The 24,267-nt window shown below is 39.8% G+C and overlaps 1 protein-coding gene across 5 annotated transcripts in view; it reads right to left on the bottom strand.

Moving 5' to 3' along the window:
* DAB1 (DAB adaptor protein 1) overlaps positions 1-24,267 on the bottom strand; it is a 685,851-nt gene that overhangs the window by 64,013 nt on the left and 597,571 nt on the right. The gene's annotated exons all lie outside the window — the stretch shown is intronic.

Genomic DNA, 24,267 nt, shown 5'->3' with positions numbered 1-24,267 from the left:
CAGCAGAGAGCCACACTGACTGTAGGACTGGGGCCTAAGGCCTGATCTTACTCCCTATGGAATCAATTGCAAAATTATCAGACTATAAAATTGTATTTTTAGAATTTCATTCAGGGAACCTTGGAGCGGCAAAAATTTACTTTTCTAGAAAACTCGTGAAATTTCCCCCCTTTTTGGTTTGAAAAGGGATTGGTTTTTAGTTGACAATGGCCCATTTCTCTCTGAAAAATTTGCAAATTTTATTGCAAAACTGTGTATGAAAGGCCTGTTTTTGATGTCACAAGAAAATATGAAAGCACCCAAATGCATGGCTTTTCATTTTAATTGTGAACATTTCTATACAGCTGTATTTAATGCAGTAAATAAACGAGCATCCTCTTTCAAAGTCCTTCTGAAATAAAAAGGCTTTATAAAGCCTGGTATAAAAGGGGCTGAGACCCCATAGTCTACCTCAGGTCCAGAGACAATATAGGAGCTGCAGAGGCAAATATATAAGCAGCAGTCCCTTTGTCCATGGAAGCGCCAAGCCCATCTCTTTGGACCACGTAGAGAGGAATGCCATGGACGGAGCTAAGAGTACAGAAGAGTAGCACAAGTGATGACCCCTTAAGTGTAACCAAGGGCAAGCCAAGGTTTGCACCAACTGAACCAAACCCCTCTACTACGTCCCCGTCTACACCAATTATTGAGTCAGGGCTACCTCGAGTGTAGACAACTCCTTTATATGTCTGTTCTCAAACTATTTACCTAAAATGATCTACTTGTCTGAATTTCTTACTTCCCACGTCTCCTGCTCTTCACAGTCTAAAAGGGATCTGATCCTCCAGACTGTAAAGAGCAGGAGACATGTAGGAAGTGAGAAGTTCAGATGAGTAGATCATTTTTACAGTCTAAAAAGAATACCACTCTCAACTGCAGACACAACCTCAGAATCTGGAGGATCAGATTCCTGCCCTTTTTGAGAAAAAACACATATGGACAATCAGCCTGGTACCCTGAGCTCTAAACAATCGGTTATGTTTACAGTTTAAAAACATTTTTTGAAATGTGTGAAAACAGAGCGAGTGTGTGTCTGTGTGTGAGAGGGGTGCGAGTGATGAGATTGCTGTAGAAATGGAGAATGAAATTAAAATGGAAATGTAACATATAGGATAGAGATGACTGCTTTTAAGACAAAAGACTGGATATTTTTTCATTTTGTTAGTGTCACACAACTTTTGAGGTTCAAGATGGCTCATGTTCAGGCTAATGGGTGTACTGCCATTGACTTCAATTTGAACAAGGCTGGGTTTTAGATGGCTGTTGTTCATGAGAGATGCCGATTTCCCAATGTGTTAATGATGTAAAACTGACGATGAGATCGTAGTTATATAATATAGGGATATTGATTTTGTTTATTCTCAGCTCAAGTTGCATGCTCTCTGTAACAGTGAAATGAAATGTTCCCCTGTCTCTAAATGCTGTATATTATAGAGAATGTTATCTCAGACTCCTCTTAAATAAAAGTTTTTTATTGATCGCCAGGCAGCATTTTGCACTGAAATTAAACTCGTTCCTGGTAGAATTAGATTTGAAGATTATTCTGATGTGGAGAAATATCATCTACAAGGCAGGACATCAGATGGAGACATTTTAATTTATTTGGAAACCCTCATTAATGGTTCTAAAATCATTACATTTGTAATTGGTGATGATGCTCAATATTGCCTTGGTATCAAAATAAGTAAAGGTGTCTGCAGCTTTATCCTTTTGCATATTTCACTTTATGGAGTGTTTAGAAAGATTGCTCTCAAGAAGTTTTCATTAGTCAGAGAGAGATTCTGAGCACAAGTGTCATAATTTCGTCCAGCCTTGGAACACATACATAAAATGAAATGTTGTGCATACAGTTATACTGAAATGCAGATGAACATAATCATTTGAAATTGTTCTTTTGCAAACCTAGGTGAGTCTATGAGTTACTTGATTTATTTTTTTTAATTTTCAACTAACTTAATCTAAAGTTTTGGCTTAATAAGTATGTGCCTGATTCTTCTCTACCATACACTTACACTGTTGTAGTAAATTGGAAGTAACCCCATTGCGGTCAATGGAGTAAAATCTGTATAAAACTGGAGATCAGAATCGTGTCCTGTAGCTAATCAGATATGGTAGCATTTAACCCCCACTTTGCACTGGTGTAAAGTGATGGAGAATATGGCCAGATGTCTCTCTCTTCTCAAGCAGAAATTAGAAATGGCCAGCAGAACAAAAGAACAGAGTCAGTCTACAAATACATGATCTTTATAGATTGTGATTAATTTAGGAGAATCCACCAGACGCTAATTTAATCTGGCCTGTAAAATATGACTAATCGATGCAAATATTTTCTTTATCCAATGAGTTTTATAATACTGCTTGCATTCAGTTACTACTCTTAAACACTGTTCCATAGCCCCAACCAGAAATGAAACAAAGCCAACCCCCCATCGTTCAGTTGGAGCTGTTGTTCCACACTCAAGTACTCATGCTCACATTCTAATTTTCTCTCTCTCCTTCTCTTTTATCCTCAGGACTTTTATGATGACATAATCCTGCCTCTAGAGGATGATGGGCATATGAAATAAGTATTCCATAATTCACTCAAGGGGTGTTCATCAGACCCCCGTTTATTATCCTCCCTGATACATTACTTCAGCTGTGATTTGACAATTTTACAATATCTTTGCTGAGTGCTTCTATGAGCCATTTACCAATTTATAAATGAAGTATCAAATTGTTTGGAGGGCTGCAGTATGACAGAACAAATTACAGCGATGGCTTAATTTGTATTATGGTTCAATACAGTCAATTAAATTCTGCATAAATTAGAAAGTAATTTGCTTTACCATTTAAGCCTTAGTTGTTTTAAAAAAATCCATTATACATATCGTCAATATTATGGTTCGAGTCCGTATGCAACACTATCCGCAGTACAAAATATACAGGATTCAAAAATACGATAAAAGCATGGATAAGTAGCCACACACAGGATAACGAAGAGTGGTATACACGACTGCTCAGTACTCTAGCTGTTCACAGTACTTGCAGTCTCGCAAGGCTAAGGGGAATGGGACCTCATTAGTACAGCCCTTTTGTTTTCCTTACATTTTTGGACGGATTTTCTGAATTTGAAGTTTAGGAGATAGAGTGGCAAACAGCACTTTAAAAAGCCAGAGAGCTCAGTCACTACCACCATACAAAGCAGGCCTAACCCTGACCTGTGCACGAAGAACAAGTAAACAGGCTTTGCGCAGGGGGTCTCTGAACAGGTTTGGCAGGTGGAGTGGTGGACGGAATCCTCGATGCAAACTATGGTGTAGCAATGGGCCTGTTTCGTCTTTGGTACTGCAATTTAAGGGTCGCTGTAATGTCCACTGACCCCGCGCTCCCCTTCCACAGGCACTTTTGGCCTCTGTACCTACCTAGTCATTATTTTCTCTCCTTTTTCTACAGTCTGTCCTCTGCTTCTGCCCCTTTCCCATATTGCCCCCTCCGTACACCATACTGAATTGATTGAGGTACCTCAGAGATCAGTAGCATTTCTAATTTCCCTCAGGCTGCTTAGAGCCTGTCATAAATTTGTTCACCCTTGATCCTCATCTTGCCCCTTGGATTTCCACGCTCTGGCCTCCAGTTCTCCCGAATCAATTAAGCACTTAGAGAGGCCAGCAATCATGTCAAATATGAGCGTTGGGTGGTGTTACAAAGTCACGGCCATAATATCACTATTCCCTTTTTAATGAGGCTGCCTATTTACTGAGTCCTGGGGCAGAGCAGTAAGACTCCCAATGAGAATTATCCTGCAGGGAAAGCAGCAAAGCATCTTGTAAATGGTGCCCAATCAATAGCAAAAATCACAAATAAAACAATGTTATATTTATATGGACAAGGTCCACAGGGATTTCATATAAAGAACCTTTCATATGAATTAATTTACCCGATAAGCCTGCTTTCAGATCAGTGGTATCAACTGACTCAAATTTATGTGCCATTACTGCCACTTTTAGCTTTGTGAGAGGAGTGAGAGACCTCGTCCACCCATTTTCTATATTTCTATTCCTATTTGATATCTGTCAAGAGCATTTCCTACTCCATTTGAGCCAGCAATCTTTTAAGGCTTTGCAAGAACTACTTCTGCATGCTGGGTGAGATTCACTTGTGCATGGAAGACAAATATAATAAGGTCCTCTGCACCACTTAGGCTTTATTATAGTTTTCTGTTTATAGTTATCTAGCTATACATACATTCTAATGACAACATATATACAATATTAAAAAATTACTTTAAGGGCCACAGTTGCAGAAATGCTCAGAACCTGCAGCTGCCATAAATTTTGACTCAAGTTGTGAGTGCTTAGCACTTCAGAAAATCCGGCCATAAATGTCCAGAGCTCTTACTAAATAAGAATTTCAGAATTTTAACTTGTGGAGTAAAATTATTGCATCCCCTTAGTAACAGGCTTGGTGAACTGGAAATGTAATACCATGTTTTACCACAATTTACGGCACCATGTTAAATTAAAATAATGTGGCACTGCAGTGATTCTGAGATTAAGCCTTGTCTCCACTGCTGCCATCAAGACAAGAGAGGTACAGAAGTTTGGCTAGTTTCTCTTCTAGATGTGAGACTTTGGTACAAATATTGATGCTGCTTTGGTGCACACACATGCATGCACACACACAATCATCTTCCCTAAACACTTTTCACTTCCATCTTTCTAGCAGTCAGTTTAATGAGAGACCTTTTGGATTTGCAGGGTTAAATGCAACAGCAGTTCAAAACATCTATTTCTAGCGTAGGATGGACTAGTGGCTTAAGCAGCAGATTTGAACTACCAAGGTTCTCTAGAATTGCAGGTACAATTAGCAGCCAGCTTTACACCTTTCAGTGACAGAGAGACTGCATTTCATGCAGTTTATGGTATGTAGGTACTTCCTGTAGGTCCTCTATCGACATTTCAGATCCCATTGGTAGGGATTTTCCCTGGTGATCTCCATTAGGGCGCACCAGAGGGCTATGATGACGATGTCCACCTTTTGGCTACCTTCCACCCTAAGGGTGCCTGCATTTCAGTGGTATTATACGTATGCAGTTTCGGGAAAAAATATAACAGCTTCTACATCAGAATTCAAATGTTGGTGAAATGGAAAAGAAATCTGCAAATCAGTTTGCAACATGAACTTTTCAGTGTTGATTTTCTAGAAGTTAGCATTTGGGGTGGCAGATGGAGTGGCAAAGAATTTGCCTATGGAGCTATGTGGTGAGGGAGCAGATGGGGAAGTGCACTGAGCACCGGCTGCAGAAATTCTCCATTTAATGTGAAGTAGTAAAGAGGATTCAGCTTGGTGTATTTCAGAGCTGTAGTTAAACAGTTTAAAAATCACTGACTACAGCACAAAGCAAACATGAGCAGAGGCAGAGCCAGAGTTCCTTCACTGGGAGAGCCAACTGGATTCATCCCTGGCATTTCTCTCTCCATCTCTTTCTGATAGTTTATTGGCACATTCAGTTCAATTCAAGAGCACTCTGGCAACATTTGTTATGTCAACAAAAGTGTAAAAGCAGAGATAGAATCATCTGGTCTCTAACAGAGGCAGCTACAGTCTAAACAGGGAAGGCTTCACAGTGTATTTGGAATATTATTTCCTATGTGAATTTGTCATTGCTGTTGATTTTTGAATTGGTGGCAAGTTGCTCTTCTCCTTTCTCCCAGGGTTAGGCACAGTTTTTGCATCGTTTCTTTTGATTGAATGCTCTTATGTCTGCTAATTTTTCTAATAGTTACACAATAGCTTCCTGGATTGTGTTTGAAGCCCAAGCAAGAAAGGGTGTAAGTAAACAGAACACCCAAATCACACATTTTTTCCACTCACAGATCCAAACAATTTGGTCAGTCACGCTTAAGCTTTCAGCAAACCTGAAAAATACACTTTGATTAAATATCCAACTTTTATTATCTGGGAGGTGTTCCCCCAAATCTTCGAAGTAACAAACGGAGTTATTTATTTGGAATATTACCAGCAACACCTTGCAACTCACAAGAGGAAAAGCCTAGAGAAATGTTGTGGCTAAACAAAATATGAGATGTGGGATAGATCAGAGCTTTAATCTTACCATAAGGAGCATACTTGTAACACTTGAAAAGCAAACAGTAAGCACAAATTGCCGTATATCTAGGAAAGTGTCAGTCTCTTATTTATATACTGAATAAATAACTCCTGAATATCTATGCAAGTATAATCATTCTGCCCAAATACCCAATTCTGCTATATGCTGTGAATACAAAATATATATATAACACCAGGTATATTTGTATGTAACAATGGTGCACTGTATAACTGTGCATATATTTGTGATTAATAATGTAGCACCAGGTACTTGTGGTCTCATTGTTTCATACTCTGCACGTATAGTATATCTTCTATTTGATGCTCTAAACAGGTGGGGAAACTAAGGCATAAAGAGATTACATGCTTTGTCTAAGGCCACACAAGAAATCTGTGGTAGACCCAGCATTAGAACCCAGTCCTCCTGACACCCAGCCCTATGCCTTAATCACAATTCCATGCCATCCTTCCTATATAAGATCGTATCCCAACTATTCAGCTATGTGTATTTTACCATTTATATGCTGTAATGCTGGTAAATGCCATGGACACCTGTAACGAGGCCCCTAAAACACAAATACACAGTACTAAATAAAATAAAAAGTACACTTCATTAGATATGATTATCTAGCCCTTTGATGCGATAACATTAAAAATCAATAGGCTAATACAAATAACTGAGTGTGTGGAATGAGATTGTGAATGAGGTGGGATATAGTTCAGGGTTAACAAATGAACAACATATTAAACTTCTATTGACGATTTTTTGGACAAGGTTTCTTTTCAATTTAGCCTTCAGAAAGAAGCATCTCATATTTTAACAGTCAAATAAGCAAACCCAAACGGGAGCCTCTCTTGTGGTCCTGAACATATCAGTATAATATGGTAGGTTTCACATCCTGGCTGAGACACCAGGGATTTACACAGCTCAGAAACAAATAAAAGAGTACAAATTGAACCTGGTAGCACAGAGCAAGAAAAGTGAACAAAGAGCAACATGACAATTTGCAGTTTGATTGCAGCGTGTACCGCAAAATGGGTTTGGAAGCAGGAGTTTTGAGCATGAATATGACTGAACCCTCTCACTGAAAGAGACTGTCTGTTCTGCCAAACATTTGCAAAGCTCTGTGTGGCTGAAACTGAATGGTCCACCATTGAAGCTGTTTGACCCTAAGCCATTCATTCAGTCGTAGCGGACAATAGGTAACAGAATTTCTCCCTTGTGGAAAACAAGCACAGGAGGAAAAAAGGAAGTTGTAACCTTTGGAATGTTCTCCAAGCATGAATGGTGCTCTCTTCAGATGGCTGGCCTTTAAAACATGGCTTCACAATGAAAGGAAAATAAATCTGTCTAATCCCTGAGCCTCTTTAGTAAGGACAGATTTTACCCACAATAACTTGAGGAAAGGCTTTTGCAAATCCTTCTAAAAGGAATTTCAGTGGATATTCTTTATAAACACAAAAATCATACCCGATGTTGCACACTTTCAAATTACACATAAAGAATTGTGTCTGTACCATAAATGAGCATGTAAACCTATTTGGCATCATTAAAAAATGATCAGCTGTTTCAATGGGCTCAACCCTGCAAGCTGCTGAGCACCGTAACCCTGACCCAACAAAGCACTTCAGCACCTGCTTAACTTTAAGCATGTGAGCAGCCCCATGAAAGTCAGTCTCTTTTTCTAGATGACAAGACTGACGCACAAAAATGCTACATCACTTGTCTAAGCTCACACAGAAAGTCTGTGGTAGAACCAAGAAGAGAATCAAATCACCTAATCACCTGTTTAAAGCATGTCCTTCATGCGTTGCTGAATTGAACCCAATATGTACATTCATAGTGGCTCAATGTGTTGAATTAGTCCTCAGAACCCCCTCTGTTAGGTAGGGAAGTTCTGTATTACCCCCATTTTACAGGTGGAAAACTGAGATAAGTTCTTCAGGGCAGGAACTATTGCCTTTATTTGTGTTTGTATATTGCTAAGTACATTGGGGCTGTGAATCTGATTCGGGCCTCTGGGTGCTACCGTGTTAGGGCCTGAAACAAAGGTCATTTTGGATATATCTACACAGCAAAGAAAAACCCGCAGTGGGTCCATGCCAGCCGATTCAGGCTGAGGGGCTGTTTCATTGCTGAGTAGACTTCTGGGCTCAGGCTGGAGCCCGAGCTCTGGGACCTTCCCACTCTGCAGGGTCCTACAGCTCAGGCTCCAGCCCAAGCTCAGAAGTCTACACGGCAATGAAGCAGCCCGAGCTCCGCAAGCCCGAGTCAGCTGGCCCAGGCAGGCCACAGGTTTTTCTCTGTTGTGAAGACATACCCATAGTTAGTCAATGAAGTCAGCGAGGCCTTACTTTGCAAGCACACATCCTAATTGTGATGAATAGGTCTAGCTGATGTCGCTGAAAATTCCAGGAACCTAATTTGAGAAAAAAGAACACTCCTATGATAATATATTTCTGTCTAGCTCTCATAATTTGTAATAATGTCTGACAAAGACCAGATACACATTTAGTTATTGTGCCTTGGCTTGGAAAGCAAATGCTAAATTGCTCATGCAGAAGATCCATTTATGAGATATATGAACTTATGAAAAGAATAAAACAAAACTGGAATGCATACAAGGGCAATTTCATAACATCTCTGCAAAAGTTTTAAAGTTGTTGAGTGTATTGGGGGTAGGAACTAGCTGGCTAAATGTAAAAGCTTTAGCCAATTAGTATTAATTCCAAGTTATATTTAAAATATGTACTTGCAAATATTGTTCAGGGACAAAAGAAATCCTAAAGCACAGAAAGCAAAGTCTCTTTTTGTAGAGCTTTGGAAAACCATATACTACACAGACGTTATATTGCTGGATTTCCTGTGATCGACTGTATTATTTTTCTGTCATTTCTGCCCCAGTTTAAATCGGTTGTTTACATCAGGCTGGTTAGAAGGGCTACATTATGAAAGAGATGATGAATGATGAGTAAAGGGTTACATGACACAGAATAATTAAAAATTATGTATGGGCCCTGGAAAACTGTGGATCCTGGCTTTGCATGAGGACTTCCATAGGCAAGAGGACTTTTGGAGAAAGTCCATAATAATAACAAAAAATACTCTAATGTTTTTGTCTCCAGAACATAAAGGCTCTAATACGTCTGACAGCGAATAGAGATTCTCTTTTACTGCAAGTGGTATGTATAGATGATAGTACAATTAATTATCCTGGACTTGGTGGATGGGGTTGTATTTGGAAGGGTGGTAGCGGAGCTGACTGGGCTGTGTAAACCTACCAAGTCTGTTTGTAGAAAATGACAATCAACCCTTGTTTGGAAGTTTGAGTTAGAAAGAGTCTGGAACCCCCAAACACACACTCCTACTTTACTACAGCCCTGCATGTTACTTCTTCATGGGCCTCCTGGCTAGTGCCAAGAAGCCCCCACCTCTATCAAGTTTTGAAGAGGGGCACCGAGTACCTGGAAAATTCATCCTGATTTTCATACACCCCAAAGTTTGAAGGTAGACAGTTCATCCCTTTATACAAATAAGGCCCGTACCTGAAATATGGATCTGCATTTTGATCACTTCTAAAGTTTAGAGCTGTTCAATTCTGGGGTTCTTGTTCAATGCCATCTCTGTATTAGATATTATACTGACACCTTATATTGCCTTGTCTATGCACTGGATAATATGAAGCACAATGTTCACTTGTAAGAAAGTTTTTTATTGGCTTTGGGGAGGAAATAAGGGGCAAATCCTTGCCCCTATGAAAAGCTGTTGAGGTCTGCAGGGACCTGGGGAAAATCATGCCCCAAGAGGACCACAGCAGCCTCAGGGCTGCCACAGCCCATGACTGCTGCACTCTCCCCTATCATGTACACTGATCATTGGACAGCATAGCCACGAATATGCCAGCCCTGACTCCCTACCTGCTGTGAACAAGCCTCCAAGCCTGGTCTCTCTGATCTCTGGTTATATTTTTCTTTGATATACTCTAGGGATTATGGAGCCCTCTACTGACTGGATGTTGAATCTGGGAGGGATATCCAGTAATGAGCCAGCAGGTTCATTACAGTATCAACATATCTGGATATTTAGACTGGGTTTATCATCCTGGACTGTGAGTGCTTTTCAAGAAGCTATTACTCTTAGGAGGTCTTTTTTTTAACCTTTAGAACAAAAAAGAACAAAAACATTCTTCATCTCATTAAATGGTATTTCATTTACACAAATCACAATGAATTTCTTCATATGACACTTAGGAGGGTTGTTTTTTTTTTTTAAATGCCTATAGATTTAATATATGATACACATCCCCTCCTGGAACTTGTTATTTGAAAAGCTCATCCCTGAAAAGCAGTCTCAGACTCTGCTGATCTGGCACACAAACTTTAAGCCTCAGAGTTTACAAAGAACATAAAAAAAACACTCGGATCGACAGTGTTAAAATTCAGGGTGCACTGGGTGGTCAGCAAGCAGTAACCCTCTTTAACCATAAGATCCAAGTCATAATGTTGGAAAGTAATCTGCAGGAGTCTGCAGAAAAGCAAAAACAGATGAAAGGGAAAAGATGCAGCTGCCATATCTGTAGGCCATGGGTTTGTAGCAGTTCAATTTGACTTTAAAATAGAGCATGTGGGTGAGGCTTCTACGTGGGGGTGAAGGGGGGGTGGGGAAGGCTGGAAAGGCATTATTCACTCATAAAAACCCCACTTCTCTGCAAACCACTATCTTATGTTCTGAATCCATTAAGGTGAAATCGAAAAGGTGGGGAGATTCAGAAGAAAACTTGTTTTACTCTTCCCAAATGTGGAAAGTGACTTTATTCATTACGAAGGAAAAAACAAAACAAAACATATTTCTGAAGAGACCAGAGCATCCTAAATTACTCCTTGGGAGCAGTGTACTGTTCTCTATAGTACGGAATGTGTAAGACATGTTCAACTCTTCATCTGTCTCCAGTGGTTTATTAGCCTTCTAGTGTCAGGCCTCAAAAGAATACAGAACAAACACATCTGCTAACAGCTAAGTGAGATTTCCCTTTAGCTTAATTGCAGAAAGTTGAGTTCTTTTTTCCATGCTACCCATACATGGAAAAACTGCAGAACATGTGTTATGTATGTACTTGCTCATGGATTGTTATCCATGACTTCACTGATGCAAAACTATACTACCAAAAGACATTCTTCTGGTACTCAGTAGAGCTCTATGCAACACAATATACTGTTCCAAATACAGGAATTCTCTGTAAGCTTATGGCATGGTCGTTGACAAAGATAAGAAACAATCTCTTGCAGGATCCTTGATAATTCCAAAACTGGTAAGCTACACCCATAGGACAATACAACGGTCCCTTTGTCTTAGGACATACTGAATAGTAAACAATCATTGGGTTCAGTATGCCTGAGTGTTAGTGATAGACTTTACATGACCATTAACTCTAAAAGGAGTAGTTTGCATATAATACATTCGGCATAGGAACCTGCGGCTTTCAGAATACACAGAACAGTAAATGCTGCCACTTTGTTAATAAGAAATACCTGCAAATTTTTCATACCAATTTATAGTCTGTCCTTCGACTGGAAAACAGGATAAATCCCTGTGATTTATGATTGTAAGTATCAAATGACCTCAGATAAATTCCAGGGTATGAATGGGATTATCACTGTTTCATTTTGTATTGTTTCCACAAATACCTTAACTGGTGAATAGTACATCTGGGGCAAAACCTGTGCGTGTTTTTGTCTGTGTTTTAGCTGAGTCTTAAAGCTAAAAAATAAAACACAATTTTAAAGGGAAACCTCAAAGAAACTCTGAAAAACAACAAAAACCTTTCAAATGCCCCTTTTTAAAAAAGGTTTCTTCTGCCTTATCCAGAGGAGGGAATTTTGGTAGTCTCACTCAGAAGTTGCTTGTCACTTTCTGTTATTACAAATCTATATTTCAATTAAACCAATACAGCCAATTTTAAAGTTCTGCCACACCACTATTCACAAGACAGAGATCTAAGGCTTCCACTCACACATTTAAATGCCCAAAGTTGTTTTTCCCCCTTCTCATTTTCATTTAAACCAGATTTAATGCTCACTTCCACTTTTCAGCCTCTAATTTAAATCTCAAAAGCCAAACTCCAGTTAAACAGTCTGTATGCAGACTTGGCCCAAAAGAAGACATGGATCTTCTGTGTTGCTTCCCCCCCATTCTTTAGCTTTTCTGTTTTATAATCAATGGGTGTCACCCAAGGTCTGCCTTTCAGAATGTCTGTCACACTGTGCTGCCCTCACCTCTTACTTAAATGCAAGCAACAGAGCCTTTTATGGCTTTGATGGAAAAATGCTTGCTTCTATTTCTTAATACCTGTCGCTTTACTCCCCGCCCCCGCCTTTATAACTTGTGTGCACAGCATATGGTTTGTCCTCTTAGTCAAAACTAAATCACCTAATTAATTCAGTCTCAGCACAGTTCAATAACAGGCCTCACACATGTTATGTACTTCAAGGTGCTTTCACTATCCTACAGCATCAATCACATGACTGAATGCGAGATTTTGGCTCATCACAGACATCATAAAGCTGTTAGGCCTAGAGACTTTCTCAAATAAAATCTGGATCTGGATCCATGTTTTGAACTCTCCAAAGTTCAGAGATGTTCTGATCTGGGGCCAGAAACCGTTTACAAAATGCCAAAACCCCTCTTTCCCCAAAACTGAGAGGTATGCAGAAATTCAATTTTAGTTCAGACTCATCTCTTTTTATGTTGTTCTCATTAAAGTCAATGGGAACGCTGATGATGACTTCAGTGAGAGAAGGATGCTGCATAGTAGCGAAAGGTGGTAGGCACTAAGGACAAAGAAATAAAGGGACCTCGTGTTTACTAAACATCACTCCTGCTTAGACAGTGTTATTTTTTAGGGCCAGATTCTGTTATCTCATATTCCCTAGCACCTTACTCCTCAAATAGCACTAGGTACTGGTCAGCATAAGTAAAGGTGAAGGATATAGCCCTTAAACACTGATTAGGGCATTATGAATGAATTAGATAGAAAGGTTCAGATTCCAGTGGTCATCATTAAAAAGTTAACATTTATTGACAGTTACATAAACATTTAGCACTGATGTATTTACTGGTATCTGAGGCAGTTGTTTCTTATTCTAAGTAGGAGTAGAAAAAAAATATATGCCAGCAGTCTGACAGTTGTAGACAAATACTGACATTTAACACCAGCAGCTGTCCTTTCTCCCCATTTTCCACAGGGAAATTGATTCAGTATAATAAACTGAATTTGTCCACCACTGAAAGATATTCACTATAATCACTGGGTCAGGTTCTGCCATCAGATTCCACATAGCTCATGCTGACTTCCCTGGGAATTTCAGACGTGTGCCTGAGGGCAGAACTTCGGCCACGGACTTTGCTGCCATTTGGGAGCCAGACCTATCATCAAACAGACTTCAGGTAACTTTAAAAATAAACCTCCTTGTATTCTTCCCAACCTATTACTCTAATGTCTGAGGTCATCTCTCTCTCCTGCATTTGACACTAGCAACAGGAGAGGTTCGAAAGCCAACAAGTTGATGCAAGAAGTCAGAAGTGCTGCCATTGGTATTGCTCTCAGCGGAACAAACAGAAAATTGCAGAGCAACCTACTGTATAAAATGCACTGAATAGAAAGGAAAATCATGGGCACATCTGGGGAGCACTGCTTCACACACTTGTAGAAGAAGAAGCGACTGAGGATTTCAAAAACGAACACAGCTCTTTGTTATGACGCTTGCAGAATGTTTCCCACAGTTCTGGGGAAAAGTTTCACAGGTTCTCAGATGGCCTGCTGTATTAGTATGTCAGCACTTGTGCAACTAAATCCTTTTCTGAGTACTTTGGAATTCATCCACTACAATTCTCTCTCTTTTGGAAATTGGCATGCCAATTTTTTTACTGTGTGTAAACCCTTGTTTGAAGTAGCTCCAGTCAGGGGAAAAGACAGCTGTGTAGTTTAGGTGTTTTAACTGGGTTAACAGCTTTGGGTTCTGAGGAAAGCTAGTATAAATCAGGTAACCAGTGGAGCACTTAATAAAATGTGCACCAAATTTTTGTTGAAAAGGTGCTAGTTATCAATGTCTGAACGCTGGCTATAGAGTTGGCACAGTATTTGTATTACGCTGGTTCTATGCATTACACATAGACCTTCATTACAATAAGAGTTCAATTTTGGGTAACCATGGAAAGAATAAAGCCAAATCCTAGTAGCCAATGAGACAGCTTTCATGAGTGAGAGCAGCCGGATTCCATCTCATACGTTTCACTTAGTGCCAGATCCTTACTGGGTGTAATCTGCCATAGCCTTGTGGAGTTCAAAGGAGCCACGCCAATTCATGCCAAATGTCAGCACTGAGACACCAAAATTAAGCCAGTTAAAAATGTCCCATATTATCCCTTCATCTTTTACTTGTAACTTCTAACATTTTCCCTGCAGAAAAGTTTGCTTCCTAAGGATATTTTATATTAAATCCTACACTACAATATTTCTGTTTTATAGAAGAAATATATTTGTTTTAAATACACTTGCTCTGTACTTACACCAAGATACCCATCAGCAATTTTTTAGTTTGACAACCATGAAAATACAAGCAATTCCCAGTCCTAACAAGGCATCTTCCTCATTCCAACCTTTTGACCTTGTACCTAAGAACTAGTGCTGTGCTCCCACAGAGAGACAGGGAAAAAAATAAGAATCCCCTTACATCCAAGATAAAATTCCAAAAGTCCACCCCTCAGAATACAGAGGTTTCCGGAGACCTTTAGAGTTTCTCAAGGGAAAAAAGATGAAGGGTCAGCTGATGACTTCCTTAGTCTCCGTATTTTTCCCTCTTTGCTCATTCTTCAAAGGACTCCATTTTGGCTGTTCCTTTCCCTCTCTCCCTCCTCCTCTCTGCAGTTGCTTTTCTGGTTCCTTATTATCTGTCTCAGCAAATTGTTTCTGACACCTCTTTCTTTTGTTCTCTAACGCTAAGATCCATAACCCCGGAAACTCTTTGTACTGTACTGCATTAATCAAAGTACATGTGATGGACACCATCTTCGCTGATAGACCAAGGACTGAACCAGGGACCTCCTGAGTTAAAAGAGCAAGCTGCTATAGCCCATCTCTGCAGCTGGAGCTGTAACAGAACCAGAATTTCCTTTCCTCAAGAAATTCTGGCATTAAAAAAATATCCAATTCTGCATGAAAAGCCGAAATTTTGAAATTCCCTAAAAAACAAAAAAAAAAAGTCTGAAGATTTTCTTCTTCAGAACTATTGATACATTTCATTTAGTTGTGATTCATTTTAAAAAATGTTTTACAACGTTAAATATACATAAGTAAAACAGAATATCATATTAAATTTAATATTGTAGTATACAAGTCAAAATGAAATTAATCAAAAAGAAACATTTTAACACTATTGTAACCATTTATTTAGTCCTTTTTGTCAATGACAAATTTAGTCGAAAAAGACATGTTCCTGAGAAATGTTCAGATTTTGAAAAAACTGCATCATTTAATGGAAAACTGCTCTATTTACATTTTTCTGACTGGCTATACTCATATCCTCCCTGGACTGGCACAGAGGGGGGCATGTAACACACACTAACCAGTGGGCTGTGCGCACACACACTTCTCAACTTCCCAGGCTCAATTCTGAATCTACCGAAGCTAACGAGAGTTTTGCCATTGACATCAATGGGAAAAAGACCCAGACCCAGTCCGATGTGGGAACTGTGAAAGTGTTGTCGGAGTACTGGATCAGTATCTCCTGTGAAGCTGAACCTTACGTTTTGCAATGCCTCTAGCAAAGCAAACAAAGTGTCTGAAATTCAATTAAAACCTTAATAAATTTATGAAGAGCAAACATGTTCCCTTTTACACTCAGTGTTTTTAATTTTCTAGGCTTCAATTACACTGACATCTCTAGGATACTGTTAAAACACCTCATTTCTTTTAGCAACACGTGCAGTATACATGCCATACAGGTCTACTCGAATGGAGCTTATTGCAGGATTAAGATTTTACAACTTGACAATAAAAAACTGAGTTTACAGTATTTATAAAATATCAAAACTGAGATATCAGTGTTTTATCCCCATGTCAATTAGTCCTGTGAGAAACTGTGTAGTTTCTACACATACTAACATACTTACCTTGTTTTAGCAATCACTCTTTAAATGCTCTGGCCTAACCAAAATTTGAATGGATAACTGTGAGCCACTTTATTAGCTACTCATCCATTTTCTTATGACAACAATATATTTAGCAAATCAGCTGCACCACATTTATAGCTGGAATTTATTGGATACAAGTTTACTGAGGAATTAGAGGGAATTGGAATAACCACTGTTATGACACCCTCTTTTATTATTACCACAGTTATTAATTAAAGATTACATGTGGAAGGTGCAGGGTGACACTTGAATGACAAAAGTTAGGTGTCATTGATGGCCTATTGAAGCCATAAGGTCTCACTGAATCCATGAAATCAATGGGACTGTTCACATTAGTAAGGCAAGGAGCGTTACTCATAAGCAATTTGGTCTGAAATTCTGAAAGGGGTCTAGAAATCAACACTCCATTGAAATACACTGGGAGTTGGATGTTTAACTGCCTTAGTGACTTTTCTGAAAATCCCACCCTTAAAGGTAATTGACAAATAAGCCCACTGAAAACATATGGAACCTCTTGAGAAAAAGACTTTCTTCATAAAATAAACAATGGATTTTAAGAAAAAAATTAAGCATTATATATTACAGAAATTGCAGGTAAAGCTGGAGTAGAAATATTCTACATTCATTACAGAAAGGGCCAACCCACAAGTCCAGATGAGAACATGCCCACAAGTGTTGGTGCAGCTGATAACCAAACCTAAATCTGCATGTGAATTTTGAAAAACAAGGAACTTTATGGGTTCAGCCAAAACTCTGGATCCAAATACACCCAAATACTGGAGGGTTTTTGAAAACTGAATCTGAATTTTTCATTTTGAGGCCATCTCTCTTTCTTCACTATGTGACTGAATTACACAACATTCTCATTATGAAATCCATATTTAGCACCGAGAACTGGTGAAACACATCACCCTGGCTTTGTGCCTATCATAAGCCCTTCTGAAGTATCTTAGATCATCTAAACTCTTTAATGCATCGTCTAGATTTTAAAAGGCTAACCTGAAATGAGTTACAATGATCAATACAGGATATAACTAGTACAGAGGGTTTCCTTAAAACCTTGCCACTGACCAATAAAAAAAGTTTAAATACTATTTGTTAAATGTGTTATTGTTTCCTATTTTAAGTATAGGGAGTACATCAAAAACTGTAAATACCATATGACAGCAAATGCAAAGTTTTTAAGGCACCTATTCTACACATACTAATTAGATACTTTTAGTCCATTTATAACAGGAAATGTTTGTGCCTAACTATTTTATCAAGAGGTTGAAAGAAAGGAACAACGAAACCCACAACTAGTAGGGGAATGCTCATATGTGTTGGAGACAGACCCTTTACTAGTGCTGGAGCTCTCTCTCCCAGGCTATAAGAATGAACACAGACATCACCACTTTCAGAACTACATGAAAAACGAATTTATTCCATTTAGCTTTCCTTCAGCTGACGGACAGACATCACCTTTGGCATGTAAATCTCAAAGGATAAATGAAATTCCATAATAATACCTACATTTCTGGCTGAAGATGCCACAACCACCAGATTTCCAGGAAAGGTAAGAGGCACCTGGGGGACATTTGACAAGAGGTGTCTTGTGCCAAGAACAAGAAGTTTCATCTTGCTGGAATTTTGTTTCAGCTACTTTCAGCTATTATTTGGCAGTTTACCAGCATAATTATGCCATCATTCAAATCTACATGAAAAGCCAAGTAAATAGCGGGGTCATCAACATAAAATGTATCTCAGATTCTACTGTACAATATTTTGCAGCAGTCACAGCACATAAACTTTGAAGAGTTGGTAGGCAACCTGTGGCCAACAGAGCTCAGATGCCATGGTGATGGGCACAGTATAAAAACCTCTACAGATGGACAGAACATTAGAATTGGCCGTATCAGGATTAGAATATGAACTAATCAGAACTGACCAGTCAAAGGTAAACCAGGTTAGAGTGTCCCCAGATTGACAAGCATATGTACCCAAAGGTTACAGAACAGTAGGAATGATCGTTCACTTTTATTTATCAGTATATTACACTTTATACTCTGTGGTGTGGCCAGCACGAAAAAATGAACGGAATTATCTTGTGCTAAATGTTATAGGACAGAAAAACTACTGAAGGGCCTGATTCTGTTGCTCTTACACTGACTAATACCTTTCAATAGACAACTCGTGTAGGAAGATACGATTCAATATGAGAAATAGATGCCAGAGTTGGGTACTGGAGATAATAAGCCTTTATGATTATCTTTCCTAGAGGAGACAGAAGCTTTGATAAGGAATAAATTGGGGGAGTGAGAACAGATAGTTCACAGTTTATGCAGAGCAGTTACTTTCCCCTCCTAACTTTCAGACAGCTAGCCTGAACAAAATGGTGACAGATTTCCTTGACGAAACACGAAAAATACTCTGACAGAAATGAAAAGACTGTATTCATGTATCATTGAAACCCATTCATGAGTTTATAGTCCCCAAGTATTCCAGGAAATGTTACAAATCCACAGCCTGTCCCCAAGTGCCAGATTTTGCATCTGGATCTCAGAGATGCACATTTGAGGAGGCTCAGGAGGACTAATTATTCCAGCAAGTGCATGGAAAAAATAATACAGAATTTGCTTTGATATGTATGTTTTAGATGACAGAATAAGAAAAACTGGTGAAATGGGATGAACCTTCCTATGTTGGGTCAACCTGTGCCCCATTTGGGGGATTTCTCACAATAAATTAGATATAGATATTTAGCCTATCACACCTTTTGGAGGATGGCAAAATCCAAATAAAGAAATGTTTTTGCATGACAGCATCTGATAGAACCAGGATTATATATTGCAGATTATTTAAGCAATTTGCAGTGATTTGCACATCTGTATCTCAGAGAGTTTAAGGATAAAATTATCTCCTCAAAACCAAACAGGGGATTTTGATCTCAGTATGCTTCCCCCTCCTCTTCCTCCGCCAAAAATTGTAAGGATTTTCCCTTGATATCAATGAAACACTGCACATGCAAGAAAAAAGCAACATAGAAGTTGTTGACAAAGAGCAATTTCCTGCAATATCCTGCAATAAAATCCTTACTGAATTAGTTTTAAGTATCTCTGGAGTCCATTAATACCTGAGAGGAGGTGAATGCAAATTGCAACCTTTGGACTCAAGTCTTTTGAAGCTCACCCAGAGGAGAGAATCATTGCCTGCTGATTACCTATTCCCTGATTCTAAAGATCTAAGGCCCACACTGTATAAAGGAGAGACTGAACTTTTCATGTTGTGCTTATCTGAGCAAAAGCTGTCATGAACTTGTAACCACAGGAAAACCCCTGTGGGGGCCTGAAGGACTGATTGCCTACCAGAGAGCCCTTGTTGGAGTAGGGTCTAATCTCTGGTAAGGTTCTTAGCATGTGTATAGGTTCTTTTGTTGTTTATGCTTTCTCTTTAAAGCTTTCACCTAAAAAATAAATGTGCTTGCTTAATAAGAGCTGTGTGGCAATTTATAACTCTGCGCAATTACGCTGTTTATAGCCTCTGAGGAGAAAGCAAAGCGCAGATGCAGTCTGTTAGGCTGTCTGGCTTGCTTGGAATAACTCAGTGCAGGCTTGCAACTTTACAGCCTGGAAAAACCCCAGTGAGAAGGGAGAAAGACATGGGTCTCTGCCCTAGGGAGACAAAGGCTAGGGAGCTGGAAGCATGGGAGACGGTGCCATTGGTGGACTAAGGTGCAGTTGCCCTGAACTGTGACAAAAATATCTTTCACTATATGTATCTAGGAGAAAAATGTTTCCAAAGTCCTACTAAAGCATTAATTTATTATATACTAAATACAATTGTTGATTAATAACATGCAATAAACCAAGATTATTGATATACGAATAAACAATGAGACAAGATGATGTTCAGTTTATGGATCCCATTTTAGTAATGCACATCTAATGATGCATGACTAAGTTATTACAGTAAGATTGTTAATCATAGAATTTAGACAATCATAGACATAGAAGAAATGGTGCTGGTCCTTTCAAATTTCTTCTATCCTGCTAAAAGGGTGGGTGTCCTTTTTTATGTGTGGGGTTGTTTTAAAGAAACTCATGATCCAGTAGATTTCACCCTGCAGAACAGGAGGAATTTTAAAGGGGCAAGAATGTAAGGTATGTATTTGCACTTGCAATAAATGCCTTTTAGTGATTATCCTTGTAAGAAGATAAAAGCCATACTTGTGAAGCCAATGAATGGAGACTTTCCTTTAGCTTAAGTGGCAGAGTTTTGAAAGTCTTTAGTTTAATCCTGTGTTGATGAGTGGGGTATAGTGGACAATTATGATGTCTGAACAGATCGCATACAGCCATAGAACTTAGAGTAGGACTGAACAACAGGTCCGTGGTTTGGTAGTAATTTTGACTGCATATTCCTACATTATTTTAAAGGATATTGTACTCCTCCTTTGGGTGGTTGGTGAGATACAAATAGGAGAAGGCAAGGACATGCCAGTTAAACCAGCTGGATAAACCATGACATGCCAAATAAAACAAACTGTATAAATAAAAAGAAAAGGAGTATTTGTGGCACCTTAGAGACTAACCAATTTATTTGAGCATAAGCTTTAGTGAGCTACAGCTCACTTCATCAGATGCTGTCATAAATATAAAGGGAAGGGTAAACCCCTTTGAAATCCCTCCTGGCCAGGGGAAAGCTCCTCTCACCTGTAAAGGGTTAAGAAGCTAAAGGTAACCTCGCTGGCACCTGACCAAAATGACCAATGAGGAGACAAGATACTTTCAAAAGCTGGGAGGAGGGAGAAAAACAAAGGGTCTGTGTCTGTCTGTATGCTGGTTTCTGCCAGGGATAGACCAGGAATGGAGCCTTAGAACTTTTAGTAAGTAATCTAGCTAGGTATGTGTTAGATTATGATTTCTTTAAATGGCTGAGAAAAGAATTGTGCTGAATAGAATAACTATTTCTGTCTGTGTATCTTTTTTGTAACTTAAGGTTTTGCCTAGAGGGGTTCTCTATGTTTTTGAATCTAATTACCCTGTAAGATATCTACCATCCTGATTTTACAGGGGGGATTTCTTTATTTCTATTTACTTCTATTTTTTATTAAAAGTCTTCTTGTAAAACACTGAATGCTTTTTCATTGTTCTCAGATCCAAGGGTTTGGGTCTGTGGTCACCTATGCAAATTGGTGAGGCTTTTTATCCAACATTTCCCAGGAAAGGGGGAGTGCAAGTGTTGGGAGGATTGTTCATTGTTCTTAAGATCCAAGGGTCTGGGTCTGTAGTCACCTAGGCAAATTGGTGAGGCTTTTTACCAAACCTTGTCCAGGAAGTGGGGTGCAAGGTTTTGGGAAGTATTTTGGGGGGAAGGACGCGTCCAAACAGCTCTTCCCCAGTAACCAGTATTAGTTTGGTGGTGGTAGCGGCCAGTCCAAGGACAACAGGTGGAATATTTTGTACCTTGGGGAAGTTTTGACCTAAGCTGGTAAAGATAAGCTTAGGAGGTTTTTCATGCAGGTCCCCACATCTGTACCCTAGAGTTCAGAATGGGGGAGGAACCTTGACAGATGCATACTGTGGAATGTACAGAAGACGTTTTTATACATACAAACCATGAAAAAATGGGTGATTATCACTACAAAAGGTTTTCTCTCCCCCCACCCCACTCTCCTGCTGGTAATAGCTTATCTAAAGTGATCACTCTCCTTACAATGTGTATGATAATCAAGTTGGGCCATTTCCAGCACAAATCCAGGTTTTCTCCCCCCCCCCCCCCAGCCCCCCAACGCACACACAAACCCACTCTCCTGTTGGTAATAGCTTATCTAAAGTGACGACTCTCCTTACAATGTGTATGATAATCAAGGTGGGCCATTTCCAGCACAAATCCAGGGTTTAACAAGAACGTCTGAGGGGGGGGGGTGTAGGAAAAAACAAGGGGAAATAGGTTTCAGAGTAGCAGCCGTGTTAGTCTGTATTCGCAAAAAGAAAAGGAGTACTTGTGGCACCTTAGAGACTAACCAATTTATTTGAGCATGAGCTTTCGTGAGCTACAGCTCACTTCATCGGATGCATACCGTGGAAACTGCAGCAGACTTTATATACACACAGAGAATATGAAACAATACCTTGCATAATGACTTAGCCACTCCCAGTCTCTATTCAAGCCTAAGTTAATTGTATCCAGTTTGCAAATGAATTCCAATTCAGCAGTCTCTCACTGGAGTCTGGATTTGAAGTTTTTCTGTTGTAATATCGCAACTTTCATGTCTGTAATCACGTGACCAGAGAGATTGAAGTGTTCTCCAACTGGTTTATGAATGTTTCAGAGTAACAGCCGTGTTAGTCTGTATTCGCAAAAAGAAAAGGAGGACTTGTGGCACCTTAGAGACTAACCAATAACTCTAACTCTAATAAATTGGTTAGTCTCTAAGGTGCCACAAGTCCTCCTTTTCTTTTTATGAATGTTATAATTCTTGACATCTGATTTGTGTCCATTTATTCTTTTACGTAGAGACTGTCCAGTTTGACCAATGTACATGGCAGAGGGGCATTGCTGGCACATGATGGCATATATCACATTGGTAGATGTGCAGGTGAACGAGCCTCTGATAGTGTGGCGTATGTTATTAGGCCCTGTGATGGTGTGTCCCCTGAATAGATATGTGGGCACAGTTGGCAACGGGCTTTGTTGCAAGGATAGGTTCCTGGGTTAGTGGTTCTGTTGTGTGGTATGTGGTTGCTGGTAAGTATTCGCTTCAGGTTGGGGGGCTGTCTGTAGGCAAGGACTGGCCTGTCTCCCAAGATTTGTGAGAGTGTTGGGTCATCCTTCAATAAATAAAGATTACTGTTCCTCAAATGATCACAGGGAATGATTTTTTAAGTAGTCTTATAAAAATCAAGGTGCAATGTAGACTGCTGCATATAAATAGAGAGCCAAATCCCCATGTGATGTAAACAGAGGTACCTCTGTGACAGATTTATGTTACCAATCTGCCTGGGGCGTCAGGTGATCAAGCTGAGGCCGCAGGATCTTTAGGGAGATGACGGAACACACCACGTAACTGCGTTTTAAAGCTTTATTGATAAAATAATAAAATAACGGGGGAGAGTGCTGCGGGGGGGGGGCGGGCGGAAGGGGGGTTCCCCACGTCACTCAGAGGAAGTGCCCGAAGCCCTAACCCACTTTCATACTCACACCCACACTACCCGAGGCTGGCCAAGCCTGTGTGTAACGTAAGAAGAGAGGGGGAGGGGTGGACAGGAGTTCTTCTCCCGTGCATGGGTCGTCCAGGATTTGCTGTGATCTCCAAATTACTCCAGCTCTCAGAAGGGTTTTAAATTATGGGTTTCTTTGGGCGTTTCATTCCGCGTCCTCTGTTTCTGGTGCTCTTTGTGCCAGTCCAAACCAGCTTTTTGTGGGTTTTTTTGCTTTCCCAAAACACAACGGCCTTCATTGTTTCACCTGTGTCTTTCATCTCTGCAGCCCTGTTTTTTTCTTGGCTAGCTGTGGCTGGGTGAGAGATAAACTTCTCATCTAGCGCTGTGACCTTGGACTGGGGCCAGCGTCTGGACTGGGGCCAGCTTTGGACTGAGCTTGCTAGCTGCAGTGTTGAGTTAACCCGTCCTTTGCTCTCTTTCTCCTTCCTTCTTTGGTCTCTTGCAGCCTGCAAAAGAATCTTTCACTCTTCACTCACACCTTTGACCCTCCCCAAAATGCTTTGCGATGCTTGCAACAGCGTTAGCAACATGCAGTGCTGATCTGCCTTCCCCAGGGGAACCCCTGAGGTTGTGACATTCCCCCCCTTGACCCCGAATCAACATTTTGTTGTAAGGGGGTACCACTTAGGTTTCCACCCTCCCTCTGACACGGTGGCTAGGGTTACGGTTGGCCACCTACATAAACAGCAATATAGCACAAACAAGATTCTTAGAGTGGCAACAATTGCATACGCTAGCCAGTAG

The sequence above is a fragment of the Lepidochelys olivacea genome (assembly GCF_965140295.1).
Source record: "Lepidochelys olivacea isolate rLepOli2 genome assembly, chromosome: 8".
Classification (NCBI taxonomy): domain Eukaryota; kingdom Metazoa; phylum Chordata; order Testudines; family Cheloniidae; genus Lepidochelys; species Lepidochelys olivacea.
The sequence above is the reverse complement of the archived record's forward strand: the minus strand, read 5'-3'. Positions and strand labels throughout refer to the sequence as shown.